Here is a 17,659-nt window from a genome sequence, read left to right on the forward strand (position 1 = left end):
GGCACTGATCTCGCCACAGGAACCGCTGTGCGAGGCTGTCTAATTCTAATAGTGTCATATGTCTTTTCTTCCCAATGAGGTTTACATCTTCCCAGGAGCTGGTATCATGTCATCTTCCACCTGGGGTTCCATGGTCCCCAAATCAAAAGTAGCATACATAACATGGAAGTTAAATATTTCCTGAATTTTACTAAGGCAATCCCATGAAGAAAAAAGGACCCAGTGAGGGTGCATCAATGTGTTCTTGTCACTGTTATGCCACTAATTTTGAATGTGTTCATTTGTCACTGAAAGCCTATGTTTTCTGGTTTGTAAAACAATGTTGGTCATTTAGCTAGAGGACCGGTAAAAATGTGTCTTAGAACTAACTTTACATGAAGCCTGGTGAGTTTTCTTTGGGAATCTCCAACTAGCTCACTTCCTGTTGCAAAAGTAGAAAGATCTTGCTTCAAAGAAAGTATGTCTGTGAAGCTTCTGGTCCTCTACTTCTTACAGAGGATATCAGTATCTGGATGTGACAGTTCTTCATCCTTATTGACGAACACTAAAATCTGCTTTTCTTGCCAAATGAAAGACAATTACCAATTTCCCCTCCTTTCCACTTCAGCTAAAGCCTTGCAGAGGGCAAGAGAGGAGCTTGCCTCTGATCCTGTGTGAATTCCCATATTAGCTCTCAAAAGAATAATTGAATACTGATCAGACCTTCTTTTCTGTTAAACTCAGAATCTTACTTGGTTTTGCTTATTTTAAGGTTGCAGTATTCTGTCTTGGGAAGATGGCAAATGCTCAGTACCAAATTCTCTGTCCTTTCCATGGCCATCTGTATTAAAATTCTAGCAGGTTCCTATTTCTCTGTCTGATCAGCTTTTCAGGTGTTCATCCTTTTCTACAATTTCTTATTGAAAAAGCTATCCCAATGTCCTTTCCACTGGATCCTGGTGCCATGATGTGGTAAACCCAGGAACAGGGGAACATATGTTGTATAAGGGGTTTCTACAGGAACTAGATTTCTACCTATCTCAGATTTTTCTATTTTCCCGCCCATACCTCTGATGCTGGACTTATGCTGGAGTCACTATGTTCATCAGGGAAATGTTCTGAGATGTTCAGATACAAGGCTTGAAGATCAGTTATCCTGAATCAGAGTTTGATAAGGACAAGCCTCTCATGCTCAGCCTTCATTCTTTCAATCAACAAATATTCATTGAATGGTTTAATACAATGTCTTAGGCCCTGTGAAAACACCTTTTTTTGCTATCTTTAATCTCTTGTACTTGCTTCATAGTATCTCGTGTTCCTCCTCTTCTTCCCTTCAGTTTCCCACTAAGGTAGTATCTTACCTTGGGGATTTCATCCTTGAAAAAAATTTTTTTTGATTCTAGGGTAGACATAAGAATGGATGTTCTATTCCAAAGTTTGATATGACAAGGACCGTTCATGATAAGAATGAACAAAGGGGCTGGACCTTCACATGAGGCCAGTCAGAAAGGGAGTGGGCAGGGATGAAATGACCCAGTTGCCTTGGCTGATGTAGAATTTCCTCATTGTCTACAGAGAATGCCCAAGGGCCAGGGTGATTGCTGGTCTCAAACCAGATAAACCAAATAAACCAAGACCTGGCACTCTCTGGCTCTGAAGTCCTCAATTACAAACAACTTAATGCCCACCCTCCAGCAAAGGGAAAGGAAAGTGCTCTTACCTGTCCCTGATGGGTTTCGCTTTGGTAAGAACACTAAACATGAGATCCACTCTCTTAACAGAGTTTTAAGTGTACAATACAGTATCGTTATGTACAGGCATGATGTGGTACAGAAGATCCCTGGAATTTACTAATTTTGCATAACTCAAATTTTATACCCATTTATTCCCCCCATGCTCCTCATCCTAGAACTTGACCTCTCACCGTCGTCCATCACTGCAATCTACTGAATCAGCATTTTGCCATAATTCTGCCTTATTTCAGGTTGGCCCTGATCATGCTGGAGTCCCAAGAGTTTCAAACTTGCTTCATGAAAAATTTGGAGATATTGAGGAAAATGAACAGATTTTCATGGTAATAAGAGTTGATGTCCTTCAGAATGTGAACAAATGCTGTGGTTGCCCAGACAAGCTCCCAAATGTTTCTTACGACCAGGGAAATATGTCCTCTTATGCACCAAAACCAAAGGGGAAAAACAGAAATCAACTGGCAAACCAAGATGCCCCTAAGCTCCCGTGGTGAACGTGGCAGGAGTGCGGCTCCCCATTCTGTTCTGTTGGGAGGAGGCCGTGCTACTGTCTCCTGCCTCCAAGCCTCTTTCTCCGCAGATGGACAAGCTCTATCTCTCGAACAAGAGCAAGTGGCAGGTGGCAGAGGGCAGGCTGCGCTGGCCTCCTGCGCAACCCGTTATGACATCTTGACCACAGGCTGGCTGGACTCCCCAGACTGTCACCAAATATGTCACATATGCTTCTCAGGCTCAAGAATTTAATTTTCTTTACATAGAATAAAGAGTTGGATTTCTCTCCCCACCTCCTGTTTTCCTTTTTTTAGCATAACTCTTTATTTAAGAAAAGGAGGTCTAACAGGGAATGTCAATATATAAAAAAGATCAGAGTGGGACCTTTGGATGAGATAGTGGGCTGGGTGGGTGGGTGGGTGTTGGAGGTGGGTTGGAGCATATCTGCTTACATTTCTCTAGTTATCCCACTCTTTCAAAGAATTCCAGTTAGCTCCCTGGAATTCAGTTTGGCAAACACAAAAACTTTGGGCTAGATCATCTCTTACGTGCCTCCATTTCAAGCTCCATGAAGGCAAGGCTCTGCCTGGGTCATTCCTGAATCCCCAAGGCCTAGCATGATTCTGGCACATAGTAAGCACGTGTGCATGCACACACACACGCAGACACACACACACAAACTATATATATATATATATATATATATAAAATGAATAGGTAAATACAAGATTTTTCAGATGTCATGAGATGTGTCCATTTCAGAGTCTAGCTCCTTGTGACTGATAGAGCTGGGTTTTCAGTGTTAACCTCCCCTTCTCACCACGTACCCCTCTACCCCTCTCTCCCCACTTTTCTCTGCACAACTTAAAAACTCAGCCCATAGCTTTCCTAAGATTGCATCTAAAACACCGAATGTGAATGTCTCCCACACGGGGAGACGGCTTGTTTACACAGGAAGAATTGCTTCGGCACACTGTCCTCCTTGACAGCAAAACTGGGAGAAAATGCTGAGTCGTCAGATTCCTTGCCTTTGCGTTAGAAAGGAATTTAAAACCGATTTCAGTCCTTTCTTGGGTCTCATGTAAAAATAAAGCTTTTCTCTCCAAGCTTGGGACTAAGTAAAAGAAAAAAATCTAACCCTGGTTTATACTTTCCCTGAGCTCCCAAATAAGTCCAGGTAATTTTGAAACGTATTTTTGCCCCTCATTTCCTTAAATCGGGGCCAGAGATGAGTAGATATTCATGTGCCAGTTTGAAACTGCTGTGACTTCTCCTCATGATTCCCTTTCCCTCCCCTCCCCCGAAGAGGGGCTGATCCAAAGTGTGGATGCCGCCAAGGAAGATAGGGCTGAAGGCCCCGCCCATATCCTGGGGCGAGCCATCAGGTGGCAGATTCACCAAGGAGCCTGCCCACTGCTTAACTTCATTACTCTGTATCATTTTATCTGCTTCTTTAACTTTTTTTTCTTTATTTAATCTCCTAATACTATTTTTATTGGCCTGTCAGAATGTGGGGAAGAGCAGAGGGGAATTCATTTCATGTGTTACGGAACATTATTAGGGTAAAATATTTGAACAAGTCTATACCTTCCTCCTTTGAAAAATAAGATACAAAACCAGCTAAAGTGAAGTGATTACTGAAATGCATCCAATTAGTTATTAACTTACACACGTCAACCCAAGATGGCAGCTTTCACAGCAAAAACCCTGTCTGGTGTTGATACATAAGATAATCGATATCACGGAGGCCTCTGCTTCTCAGGCAATTGCTTAAGAAAGCACCTTCACAGCTCAGAGCCTTCTCTCCCTTTGGGTTGGGGTAACTTTTCATCACCCTGACAAGATCTGTCACATATTATCAGACAATTGATCACCGAGTCCTGGCAAGTCTTAATCCACCGTTTGATCACACATCAAGAAAAATGGCTTTTTACGTCTTACATCCTGGCCATGAGAAAGAGGAAGAAAGCAGAGACATAGGCTTCCGGCTCCAGCTCATTACTTTTTTGCAAATGATAGATGAGTTCACTGGCAATTTAACTTTAAAATGATCTTTTCCCCCTTCTCAAATAAGCAAAGAGAAGGAGCTTCGTGGTACAAGCTGAGTGGAAGAGGAGTCTGCCTGCTGTTCCTTTCGCATCTCTGCAATAGGCACCCGTGTGTGGAGAGAGGCACGGAGGGTTACTAAACATGTGTTTACTTAGTGCTACTGCATCTACTTCTAAATAATAGGATTTAAAGTGGACACACACAGGGAGACTAACTTTCACTCTCCAGGACACAGCTATAATCATTTTACATGTTTCTTTTAGAGCACTTATGTTTTATATAAAGTAATTTGAAATGACTTCTAGTTTACAAAAAAAAGAACGTGAGTATTAGATAATGACGCAGTAAAACCAATTCTAAAACAATCATTCCCCTACCATGAATCCAGTTATGTTATTGTCAAAATCCTGATCTTATGTATACAGCAATGCTTCTGAGTGAAAGTTCATGTGTCTCATGCACCGTGAGGCCAAACAATACCAAAACGTTGGAGTTTGGAACAGAGAAAGGTTTATTGCAGGCGCATGCAAGGAGAACAGGTGGCTTGTGCCCAAAAAAACCCCAAACTCCCTGAAGGGTTTCAGTAAAGCATTTTTAAAGGTAAGGTAGGGGAGGGGCATGGTTGGTTACTGCAGACTTCTTGGTGTCAGAATCCTTTGTTTTTGCAGCTGTCCACTTAGGTCAGGTCAAGATGTTCCTGTAAACCTCCAACAAGACAAATGTTATCCTCTGTTCTACAACTTTTTATCTCTACGTGAAGGAAAAAGTGCTATGCCCTTAAAGGTCAGAGCCTTTAGAATGCACTATCCTGTGTGTTTCAGGCTATAGGCAACATTCTTAACTCGAAGCAAAAGCAGTAGAATACAAAGGTTAAAGTAAAAGAAGCAGAGCTAATATGGAGTCAGATTTGTTCGGTCCTATTACAGCAATATACATTAGCTTCCTCAGAATGGGGCAAACCTAACAATGTACAAATTAGTCCTGTTTCTAATAGTTGATTGCTACTTAATATGAAAAATAAAAACTATCTGCAATTACCAAGAAAAGAATAGCTAAAACCTCAAAATTTTTGAGGGATTCTATTTAAGTTATCAACACACACACACAAATACCCTGGTGATTTCTAAATAGTATTTCCAAAGTTCACAGTGTTCAAAGATTCCGATTCTGTTCTTTGAGGCCAGGAAGGAAAACTCCCCAATTCCCACCTCTCCCCCACTAAAAACTTCTTGGAAATCCTTCATGATGTACATCCACTGCAATTTGAAGACACAAAGACCACAGATTCAGTCTTTGTGCTTAAGTAAAAGATGCTCAGAGATATGTAATTATGTTGTCCTTTTCCTAGTCATGGCAACTGAATGAGATAACAGTTTTTCCAAATCCTAGCCACAAAAATTGTACAGTCAAGCAGTATGTGGCTGGCCTGCAGCTTTTGTCAATAAACTGAAAACACTTGAAGCCCAGAGACTGTACCCCAACCTCTAGCACAGTCTGTGCTAGGCACCAAAAGAGGGCTCCAAACACTATTTGTTCTGGTGAAATGCAAAGAAGGTCTGTATCCTGGTTAAAAGTATGGTATCAATGTCAGTTTTCTGGTTTTGCTCATCATACTCATGTAAGATGTTATTTTGGGGGAAAAGTGGAGAAAGGATACATGGGAACTCTCTTTTCTCTTTTGGCAACTTCTAAAATTATTTCAAAAAAGAGTTTTAAAAAATATTTATTGAAAAAAGAATGAATCTCTAAATCCTTTAAGCCAGCTGAACATGCTACCCATTTGAGGCACTGATGCCTCCGGACTACTCTCAGTAATCTCCTGTATGATTTTTTTCTTGGTTTTATTGCACCTCTTTACCACTAGATCCCTTTGCCTTGAGCCCAGATTCTGGTTCTGCCTCTGGTCCTCAGCCAAAGATATTTGATCTTTTCCAAAGTTTGGCTATTAGCCCTACATGAGGACTTCTGGCTCACATTTACCTCCTGGATTTATCTCTTTCCACCACCACTGTGTCTTTTTACTTGACCTTCTAAGCACCCAGTTTCCCTTTTGCCCAGCTAGTGTGTGTGTGTGTGTGTGTGTGTGTGTGTGTGTGTGTGTGTGTGTGTGTATTGGTGGGGAATGTGCAGAGTGGAAAGGATGAGGGGTAAGGCTGAGATTTAGTCTGTGGTAACCTGCATCTCGGAAATAGATTTCTTTTTATAAAGAACAATTTCTTGCTGGGGAGAGACTGTACTTAGTTCATCAGATCCATCAAGTAGACATCTTCTGCTTCACTATATATTTTGTGAAAATACTATGAGAGCATTCAAAGGTTAGCTGACTCCATATCTGTTCTCACTGCTGAGGGTCAAAAGCACGATCCTTGTCATCATAAATGACAGAGAGAATGGACTTAGACTGCATCCTGAGGCCAAACAGCATGTTCCATGCGTTTACCTCAAACCTGACTTACCACTGGGGAATCATTTGGGGCCTTCCATGTCTTCTCCACCATGTTATCCATACAAGAGACAGGTAAATATGATGGTTAACAACACAGGCACTGGGGCCATATTGTTTTGAATCCAGCTCTGTTTACTGGCCATGTGACTAAACAACTTCCTTAATCTCTCTGTACCTTAGTTTTGCCATCTGTAAAATGAGGATGACAACTGTGCCTAACTCACAGGGATCTTGTGAGAATTATGAGCTTCTTCTCGGTACCTCGAGAAGCCATAGGCTTACCCATAGTGGGCACTCAGTGAATGTAGTTACTTTTTTCTAATGCATATTCCACTTCTTTTCCTTGGATACCCCTCTACTGCCCCCTGAAATTTCAGTACGGTGATTTATGCTTACAAGTAAGAATTAAAAAGAAAATTTTGTTTTGAACATTTCACTAAATTTCTGGATATAGTAGAAGATAATCAATAGAATCTCAGAAATAGGTTGGAAATGAATGAGTATCAAAGAAGAAACTTGATACAGAGTCACTCAAATTTCTAAATCTACTGATCAAACCACTGTTTGGACGAAAGCTGTGGTGGAGATGCTGGTGAGCTTTGTGGAGACATGGCCACAAACCTGGAACTTCTTGGGCTGGCTTTCGTCTTGTAACTTACAGTGCCTGGACATGCCAGAGGCTGGCTTGGATTTGGATTAGACTAGACGTCACACTGCTGGGAAAGATAGGCTTGAAGTATGGAGGAATGCTTCCTTTTTTTTTTTTTTTTTTTAAAGTAGCAAACACAAACTGATCATCGACACTGGTTGGCCCCAGCTCCCACGTGTTACATGTGGTGTTCAGAGCCATAAAACACTACGATGTAGCCACATCTATGGAGTGGAATTGTGTTTTCAAAGGTCCCTCAGTTTTCCCAATATTTTCGGGGGTGTGGGTGCTATCTCACCCCTTGAACTGATAGCACCCCAGTCCCAGGCAAATGGCGTCCAATCCACCCCACCCTTTCCAATCACCCATACAAAGCAATGAAAACTTGTTGCCTGGGTCCCCTCTCATTAGCTCTGAGGATGCAGATTAAAAATCATTCTTTGGTAGCATTTATGAAGTTTGTACGATCTGCTTTCCAAGAAGCGTTGAGAACAAACAATGAGTTGTGGCTAAAACAAATGTGAGCGAGCAATAGGCTCAAATTAAAAGAGCTAAAATTAAATTTTCATGTATCATAAATGAAATATCCATTAGGGACTCCTCAGATGACCTTCAGGTTCAGCAAATTCTGTATTCAGACTTCCAACCTGGAAGATATGGATGCTGGGCTAGATGACATGCATTTCAGGGACAGCGGAGGCAAAAGCCCAGCCAGCCACAGTAAACAAATGTAACTAGTTTTGGAGAGATGCTATTGACAGTAAAATTCTAATTTTGCTTCAGCTCCCAGAACAGATGTACCTCCAAGTCCATAGACTCTGCAATACTTAACTGCAGCTACTCAGCTGTGACCTTCAGCCCCAGGCTCACTGCAATAAAATTTTCATGCAACCATATGGAAGAATATTTTAATAGAGATTTACTGTCAGTAACTGTCCCAAAGGAGCAAATAAGGAAGCTGTAACATATTGCGTACAGTAAATCAAGGGGACTTCAATGGAAAAACGAAACCTCCCGGAGGCAAGCATCTTTAAAATTACAGGCAACACTTTGTACAAATATGTGTACAAAGGACTAGATATGCACTCAGTTAAGTAGCTCAAAATGGTTTCGATTTGCAGATATATTTATTTAGAATTTGTTTATTGGATTTTATAAGTGGCAAGCACTTACCTGTCAGGCCTGAATGCCTATGTATCTCCCTTCCCTGGGGCAAAACGGAAGTGAGGGAGGGGTGACTTTAACTGAAAATCTCACCCAACCAGAGAATGTGGCAGGCAGCATAAATTGCACCCTCTCTATAGCCAGGTTTACTTCAATTTAAGGTGAGGTATTAACCACAGGGACAAAATATTCCTTTAGCCAGTATATAAAGAGTCCTGGATGAGTTAAACGGTTAAAAATTCAGCTTAAAGGATAATTGGGGAGACATGGTAATTAAAACTCCCAGTGGAGCAGAAGGCATTCAGAGGTCCTTCATGAATGCTTGACTATGTTTTACTCAACATTTTTGTGTGTAAAACTGTCTCCTTTTTGTGAAGCTGTAAAATGCAATTTTTATCTAAATGGGTCTTGGGCTGGTTGGAATCAGTAAACCAGATCTTATGTTCATCTTCTGACCCCATGTTTACTTGGGGACATGAGTTGGTGGCACAGGACCATGGGTGAGCTAAGAAAGAGGGTCTGAGCGTGTCACCTACACAACTCCGCACTTCAGCTCTCTTAGTCGCTACACAGCTCCCTTGCTCAGCTTCAGCCCTTGCTGTTAAGAGCATTTCAGCTGCAGACATTTGTTTCCTGAGGGTGAGCAAGCAGCCATCTCTCCCCCTCTACTCAACTGATGGAAACTCTAATGTGAGGGGCAGTAATTCAGAGATAAAGAGACTGAACACTGCCCATGACAGTTCATATTTTACGGTGGAGAGAAGGCCTAAAACCTAAAAAACTCATGTGTAGGAGGCATAGCACGCATGCCTCATCCATGGCACATAATGAAGGAAGACGTCTTGACATCAAACCAAAAATCAAAATATCCAAGTGACCATGAATAGGGGAATTGGGTGATAAATCTTTATGCTTTGCCAAATGCCAGTGGGTTGTCACATTGGACAAAGAGTGATAACAATAGAAGAAATAGCATATCTGTTAAATGGGTCTTAGGCATTCTATTCTTCTGTTGAAGTGGTCCCAATTACTGCAAAACACAGGTAACATGCACACACAAAACAGGTTACACACACACAGGTTAGGTTACATGCTAAAAGTGGATTATCTTGACTAATCAGAACCTGGCGGGGAAATTATAATACAATAAGAAAAACGCTTGGAAGTTAGTTCATGCAGTTAGATTAATATGTAAATCATGTTACATGGTCAACGACTAGTTCGTTATTCACCAAGTTTTCCCAACATCTCAATGAATGTACTTTTTTCACAGTGAGATATTATATTCCCTGAACCCTTTAACTGTGCTGTATTTCACACTGAAGATGACGTTGAAACTAGAAATGCCACTCAAAAAAAATGTTAGTTTGGGGACATAATGTATGCATGATATGTGTAGTTTGTTCCTTTGAGAGAAAGGCTGCTTGGGATAAATCTCCAGAGTCCTTGCATCATTTGGCTGTGACCACGTTTAGAATCATTCTTTTTGTCTTTATAAGGAATAGAATGGGCATGTAAAGACAATTCTCGTCTGTGTTTAATTTTGTGAATTTACCAAGAAGGGTGAGTCATGTCTTACATTTTTGATCCCATCTCTAAAACAAGTGATGTCAGAATGCTTACTCATTAAAGGCATTTCCCCTCCATCTCCTGGAAGGTTCGATGACCTTGGCTAGCTCTGTACCCAGAGCTTTTGATAATTCTGGGCAGTACGGCTTGCCTCTCCACTCTTCAAGCCACTCTGTCCTGGCAGGTTTGTTTCCTTTCTGTCCTCCACAGGTTCTATATTCAATTTCTCACACCCCGGAGCCATGTGACTCCAGAATATAATTGTTTTCCTTCCTTTAAACCTCTCCAGACCTCAGCCGTCTTTAAAGACTCAGTTCAGAACTCCAGGTACCCCAACTATCCTATTGAAGCATTCTAGACCCATCACTAAATGCTAAAGGCCAAGTCATTTTCCACTGAGCTGCTTATACATTCTGAGAACATTAATAGCTGTTTAATAAATACCCATTAATAATTGATTTTTTGATCTTTGACCTTCTTCCCTTTCTTTTCACCACTTTGCCACGTACTCCAGACTTGGACTTCCCTAGAGAATGTGAAAGAATGTGTTCTGAAGAAATTTTTATGCTTATTCCTCCCACTGGGAGCACGCTGGAAAGTAGTCATTATTTAATGTAATTTTCCACCTGTAGACATCATTTTACACGTTACAAATAATGTGAGCAAAATGTAACAACATACCTACCCAAGCAACAAAATCTCCCGAATTAAAAGCAATATACAACTGGAATGAGTAATATAATTTGCTAATTACAAAAATATTCATGATAGAGAGTAAACTCCTCATAGCTGGAAGTTATCAAACAGAGACTAACTCAAGAATCTGGGAGAAAGGACTTTTATAAAGGATGGGAGGTTGGGTTCAATAATTCTGGGGCCTCTTCCAAATCTGAGATTCTGTGATAATTGTCTGAATTAAACCAATTAAAAATTGATTTGAGTAGTCCTGTGAGGTGAGTTTTTAATATTCCAAATATTTAAAATTACAGTCAGAGTTAGGAGATTAATTTGTAAGAAATCTGAAAATAACTGGTCATTAACGGATTGACTGACTAAAGTCAAAAGGATGGTTTTACAGAGTGGTTTGAGTATCAGGAAATAGCCACAGAGCACTTTGAAATCAATCCTATTCTTAGAACACGCATTGACAATTTAATTAATCTGTACACCTAAATGGGATGGCCACTGTGCACATTTTAATAAACAAATATTTATGTGCCCATCAGTCTTGTCGTTTTTCATGTTTGTGATTTGTTAACCTTGGGTACATAAAGAGAAGCAGTGGAATGTATTGCTCTCTTGGGAGTCCCAGGGAGCTGTGCCACTGCTGCAGATCCCTGCCAAGGTCAGAAACTAGGCCGTGTCTTTGCGTGGTCCTACTTCCAGACATACAGAACTCATTATTTTGCAAGTAGGCACTAACTCAGACATACCAGCCACAGTGAATAGAGTGAGGTGTTTTTTTCTTTATGAATGTCTTCTAAGCAAGCATATTTGTTGTTTATACGTAAATAGGTGCTTTGAAACTATTTTGAAATAGTGTTTGAAAAGAGTTTATTCACTAAGGTAAATGCTGGTTTCAAAATTATTTTTGCTCTTCTAATTGGGGAAGCAAATTTTTTTCACCCTAGTGGGGAAAAAGAAACACTTCTACCTTACCTGGAAACACACACAATGTTTGAATCATCAGTGACTGAATCAAAACTTTGTTATATGTTAAGAAATGTTATAAACCCAGGAATATGTTGACTGGGTTTTGCTAAAAATTAGTCTGATTCCTACAGACTGATTCACATGCATCTACTTAGGTAATTAGTTAGTCTAAAATTTACTGACCGACAGTTCAACAATGAGTTTTTTAATAAACTTGTTGGATATTTTTACCCCATCTTCTTTTAGCCAGGATCATACCGACACATCCCAAGATGCAGCAGAGAGCAGAGAACTGGATGGTAGGCAAGAGATGGGGGTTCTGAGACTTGGATTTGGATTTCTGTTTGGATGTTTAAGAAGTGACCACATCAAGAACTGCAAGCTAGCCTATCCCGTTGGCCTATGGCAAGAGTGACCCCACCCATAACTATGAAAAAAACCTTGGCCTCTCTTGAAGTGAGATATTGGATCAGTCCAACATTGTTATTCTTATTCATATCCTTGATGCGATTATAATTCTTTAATATAATTATGTAAGCTAAAGTCATTCATTCACAACTCCCTCGTGCGGGGGAAGCAGACAGTAAAAAACAGGAAATAGTTGATCTGTAGAATGATTTTAGATTCTCGCCATACCCTCTCAGAGTTAGCGGCTGACTCTTGTTCAGCATGACAGAACATCCTTCTAGAGGCTGGGAAGAAGCTCTGAGATAAATTCACTTGGTCATGATGAGGTAGGAGACGTCCTATCACATTTCGCAGTGAAACTGATCTTCAACAAGACCCCCTCCACCACTCCCCACCTCTACCATTTCACAACTTGTATTCCCAGAACATGAGTATCAAGATTTCATTTGCTTTGGCGCCCTTCCAGAAATTAACAGTGTTAAGAAGAACCATTCTATTAAGTCAGGATGGTGTCCAATAAAAGCAATGAATGATTGGAAAATGGTCCTTTTTAATGCTGTTCAGTAAAACCATCGTGAATGTTCTTAATTATGCAATTCCACCCTTCCTGTGTAATTGGCTCATTCGATTTTTTTCTCTCATGGTATAGAATAAACCGAATGCAGGGTCAGAGCCTTTCAATATTGTTACATTTGACTAATATTTGAAGATGATGAGGCAAAATATGTGAGAGTGTAGAATGATTTGGGCTCCTCTAGTCAAGCAAAGAGACTAAAGTCTTATAGGACTGGGAAGAATGAAAAAATAACTGTACCCTTCAGAGCAGCCATGCTCTGCAAAGATAGAGCACTCTTTTTTTTAAACTTCATTTTATTTTATTTTTTGATGGAACTATAGCAGATTTACACTATTGTGTTTGTTTCAGGTGTACAGCAAAGTGATTTGGTTATACATATATATATCTGTATTCTTTTTTTTATTCTTTTCTATTATAGTTTGTTACAAGATAGTGACAATAGTTCCCTGTGCTATACAGTAGGTCCTTGTTTTTTTTTCATCTATTTTATATACAGTAGTGTGTATCTGTTAATTCCATACTCCTAATTTATCCCTCTCCTCCCTTCCCCTTTGGTAACCATACGTTTGTTTTCTATGTCTGTGAGTCTGTTTCTGTTTTGTAAATAAGTTCATTTGTACTATATTTTAATATTCCATATATAAGTGATATCCTATGATGTTTGTCTTTCTCTTTATGACTCACTTCACTTAGTATGATAATCTCTAGAATAGATCCACGTAGAATAGAAAACAGCCAAACTTGGTTTATAAGAACAGAGCATTCCATTTTTAAAAAGTTTATTCCTTTGGTTTTGAATAGTTAATATAACCACATGATTCAAAATTCAAGTGGTACAAAAGGGTATACAGTGGAAAATCTCCCTCCGTCCTGGCAAACAAAGCAACTAATGTTATCAGGTGTGCATGGTGCTCTCAGAGATATTTTATGCCTATTCAAGCAAATATGTGCACTTCATCTGTTTTTCTATTTGCATGCATGGCAGCATTCTCTACTAAGAGCTTATATTTGAACATTCCATTCAGATACTGGGGACACAGGTGAGCAAAACCAAGCCCTGTTGGGAAGTTTACATTTCCGTGATGGGAAGAAGGCAAAAAGCAAAAAGTGAACAAGATCGTTTCAGATTATGAGTGCTTGATCTGATTCCCCCACAAAACACATACGTGGAGAGGTGAGAGTTGGCACACAATTCACAAACATACTGACCCTTCCTTGTAATTTGGTGACCCCAAATTTCAAACGCATGTTCATCACTGCCTGATGATGCTTGAAACCCTCATTTTTCATAGCAAAAGCTATAGATAGGAGAGACCCTAAGAGATTCACTCCCAGATGTGATATTTCATGGAATGTCTACCAAGAGGCTGGGACCATGAAGTTGACAGCTGCTTCTCATCTGTACTCACTGTTCTGATCATATTTTAGTCATTCCACAAAACCAGCAAATTGGATATGGAGAATTAGACTGTTCTCTTGTTGTGGTCAGCATGCCAAGAAAATTGGAACGGTACGGAGAGGACAGATAAGAATTCCCAAGGACACTTGGGATGACAGTAAGAGCAGTAGAAATTCACTGACCAATGATTTAAACTGGATATCGGGATTAAAAAATTTAAAATCTGTCCACATTTAGATCTTTTCAATACTCCTAACTTTTGTCATCAACTATCTTGGATACTAAATATAACTGGTTACTGGATCCACTTTTTCAATTTTCTGCCAGATGTGTGGTATAATGTAGAACTCTCCCAAGATAGCTACTTGTAATTTTCCTACAGGTGTGCAAAATTATCTATTTCTAGTTATCTAAAATAACTGAGGAGTTTTCTGGTTAGTTTAGTTATGTTGGTTACTTCTAAGAGTGACAGAATACCAACTGAGGTTTGGATTTATGCCAAAGGCTGAAACTCTCCTAAAAGTAATTCATGATTTGATGGCACAGAAATTACTTTAGCTCTCTATTGAAATTCTCTCCTCATTTTATGGGCAGCAGTTATGATCAGATTGTAAAAAAGATGAAAAGGGGGAAGGAGATTGGGTAAATTTTGAAGCATCTTCTTCTTCTTCTTCCCACCACACAGCATGTGCAGGAGATTGCCTTTTTTTTTTTTTTTTTAAAGAAGATGTTGGGGGTAGGAGTTTATTAATTAATTTATTTATTTTTGCTGTGTTGGGTCTTTGTTTCTGTGCGAGGGCTTTCTCTAGTTGTGGCAAGCGGGGCCCACTCTTCATCGCGGTGCACGAGCCTCTCACTATCGCGGCCTCTCTTGTTGCGGAGCACAGGCTCCAGACGCGCAGGCTCAGTAGTTGTGGCTCACGGGCCTAGTTGCTCTGCGGCATGTGGGATCCCCCCAGACCAGGGCTCGAACCCATGTCCCCTGCATTAGCAGGCAGATTCTCAACCACTGTGCCACCAGGGAAGCCTGAGATTGCCTTTTTTTATGGATCCTCACAGCAACTTATACATTTGTGTTTCTCATAATAGAGGAATGGAAGAAAGAGTCCCTTCTCTCCCCCCATGTTGCAGTCCCTTTGGGCTGCCATAACGAAATACCACAAACTGAATAGCTTATAAACCAAAGAAATTTATTTCTCATAGTTCCGGAGGCTGAGAAGTACAAGATCATGATGCCAACAGATTGGGTGTCTATTGAGGGCCCACTTTCTGTTTCATAAATGGCACCTTCTTGTGTCTTCACTTGATTGGAAGGGGCTAGAGAACTCTCTGGAGCCTCTTTTATAAGACACTAATCTTGTTCATGAGGGTGGAGCCCTCATGGCGTAAGCACCTCCCAAGTCCCCACCTCCTAATACCATCATCTTTGGGGGACACAAACATTCAGACTATAGAATCCTACCATGCCGATCAATTATTTACACTTTCCAGTTGTTTAACTTTCAGAAATGTGGGGTTTCTCACCTTTAGTTATTCTCTTCTGGAATAATACTACTTCCAAACCATATTCCAAGTCACTGATTCCAAATTATATTGTTATTAGACGTTTCTCAACTGACTTCACCTCAAATGTGGGCCCTTTCAGATAAAGAGCAAGTGGGCTTTTATTTCATATCATTTTTACATCTATTATTAGATCCCATCTTCAGAAATCTAAAAGGAGAAGGGCAACTCCAACAATTGTATAGATGGAGCAATGGAGACACCAATACATTAGATGTTCCATCCAAGCTGCCCAGAGTTGGAGGAATGAAAACCACCCTGTAGTCCCTGCCATTAACTTCTGAGTTCCTTCCACAGGATCACATGGTCTTCTGGGAGCTGCGCTGGGAACGTGAACTCCTTAATAACTTGAAATTCCCCGATAGTGGGGTGAAATTCCTGCAGATTCCATCTGATGCCAGAATCCCAATTCTTTGTAAAAGAGCAATGAGTGAGGGAAATTTTGAGGGTTAGTCCCTTCCCTCTTTTCATGGCTGCTATTTCTCCTGAGAAGAGGATCTCTCCTGGGACGCTCTTCCTCCATCAGGGCTTGGGATGGTGGGTGGGAAGCCATTGACAGCGGCACCGGAGCTGACTTTGTATTTGTGTCTCTCTGTGGGGTGAACTGGGTTACTGGCATCTGTGGACATGTTCTGTTCCCCCAGTGTAACAACAGCAGGTTCTTCTCCCTGTCCCCACTCAGTGGAGCTGGCCTGAGACCAATCCAAAATTAAACGTTTGCCAAACATGCACAGCTGTAATCGGCCTGCTACTGGTTTCCTGCATAGCATGCCACCTGCTAGTTCCCTTTCCAGAGAAAGAGAGCTGGGAGAGGAGCTAACTGAGGACAAAGTTCAGGCAATGATATAGGATCTCTTTCCATCTCTGCCTTCTGCCAAATTCTCGGGTTCACCCCCCAAGAGCACTGCAAATTTGCTTATGGTTTAGATAACAGTTGGGGCAGAGACACTGCTTTCAGTTTACCAAATGGCAGAAAACAACAAATTGGTTTCTTCTCAAAGGTTATTTTTATTTATTTATTTATTTTTGGCTTGAGGGAGGGAGTTGTTTACAGAAGACAGGGTCAAACCATCCCTGTTATGACAGTTATCTAGGTGAGGGAGGAACAGACCTGCTGTCATTCAGGATGATGAGAAATAAACCATCCCACAGTTTTACTGCCTGGAGGTAGAGAAAGGAAAGACTGAATGTGGTTGAAGTTTGACAAAATGCAGAAATCTAGAGAAACTTCTGGAAAGTTTTCTTACAGCGTTACCAGTATTTTTACACTTGCCTGAGGTCATTTCCTCTTATCTTATAATCCATTGTTTTCTTAGAGAAATTTCATAAGAGAAAGTTTTTTATAATGGCCCAAGTGGAGCTAGTGTGATAAAAACAATAAAAATTCTTGTTTGAAAGTGATTCTTTCCCTCATTCCAGGACAACCAGGGGAATAGCATAACACAATGTGCAGCAGCCCAGAGCTTATGATGGCCAAGGCAGAGTAAAATTGGAAGGTCCGGAGGTTCAAAAGCATCACACCTGGTTTTAAACCCACAAGACTTGCTTCAATGGAGTTCTGGAGTAGAATCTCCATCTAGTTGTAGGAGCCCTTTCGCTTCCTGTCATCCAGCATGTGTTTACATTTTCTTGACACTTACAACATCTATTCCACTTTCTTCTTCTGTCTTCAGATGCTGCACTTTTTTCTTCACTATTCTCTCCTGGTTCTAGATTGTCCATGGTTTGCTTTGTTCAATAGATGGTTATTTTTGGTGGGGGAAAATGGGAAAAAGCCAAGAGGAAGACTGAGAGATAAAAATCTGGGCAGAAAGATGGATTTTTATTTATAATTCCTAATATTTGATGACACGAAAGAATAAAGACTATTCTCAGAATTCTAAAATGTTTACCATTTGAAGGCACCCCTTCTAGACAGACAGTAAGGGCTCAGTCTTTTTCAGCTCTGTGCATGTGGGGAGCA

Source organism: Mesoplodon bidens, assembly GCF_964165515.1.
Source record: "Mesoplodon bidens genome assembly, chromosome: 14".
Taxonomy (NCBI): domain Eukaryota; kingdom Metazoa; phylum Chordata; class Mammalia; order Artiodactyla; family Ziphiidae; genus Mesoplodon; species Mesoplodon bidens.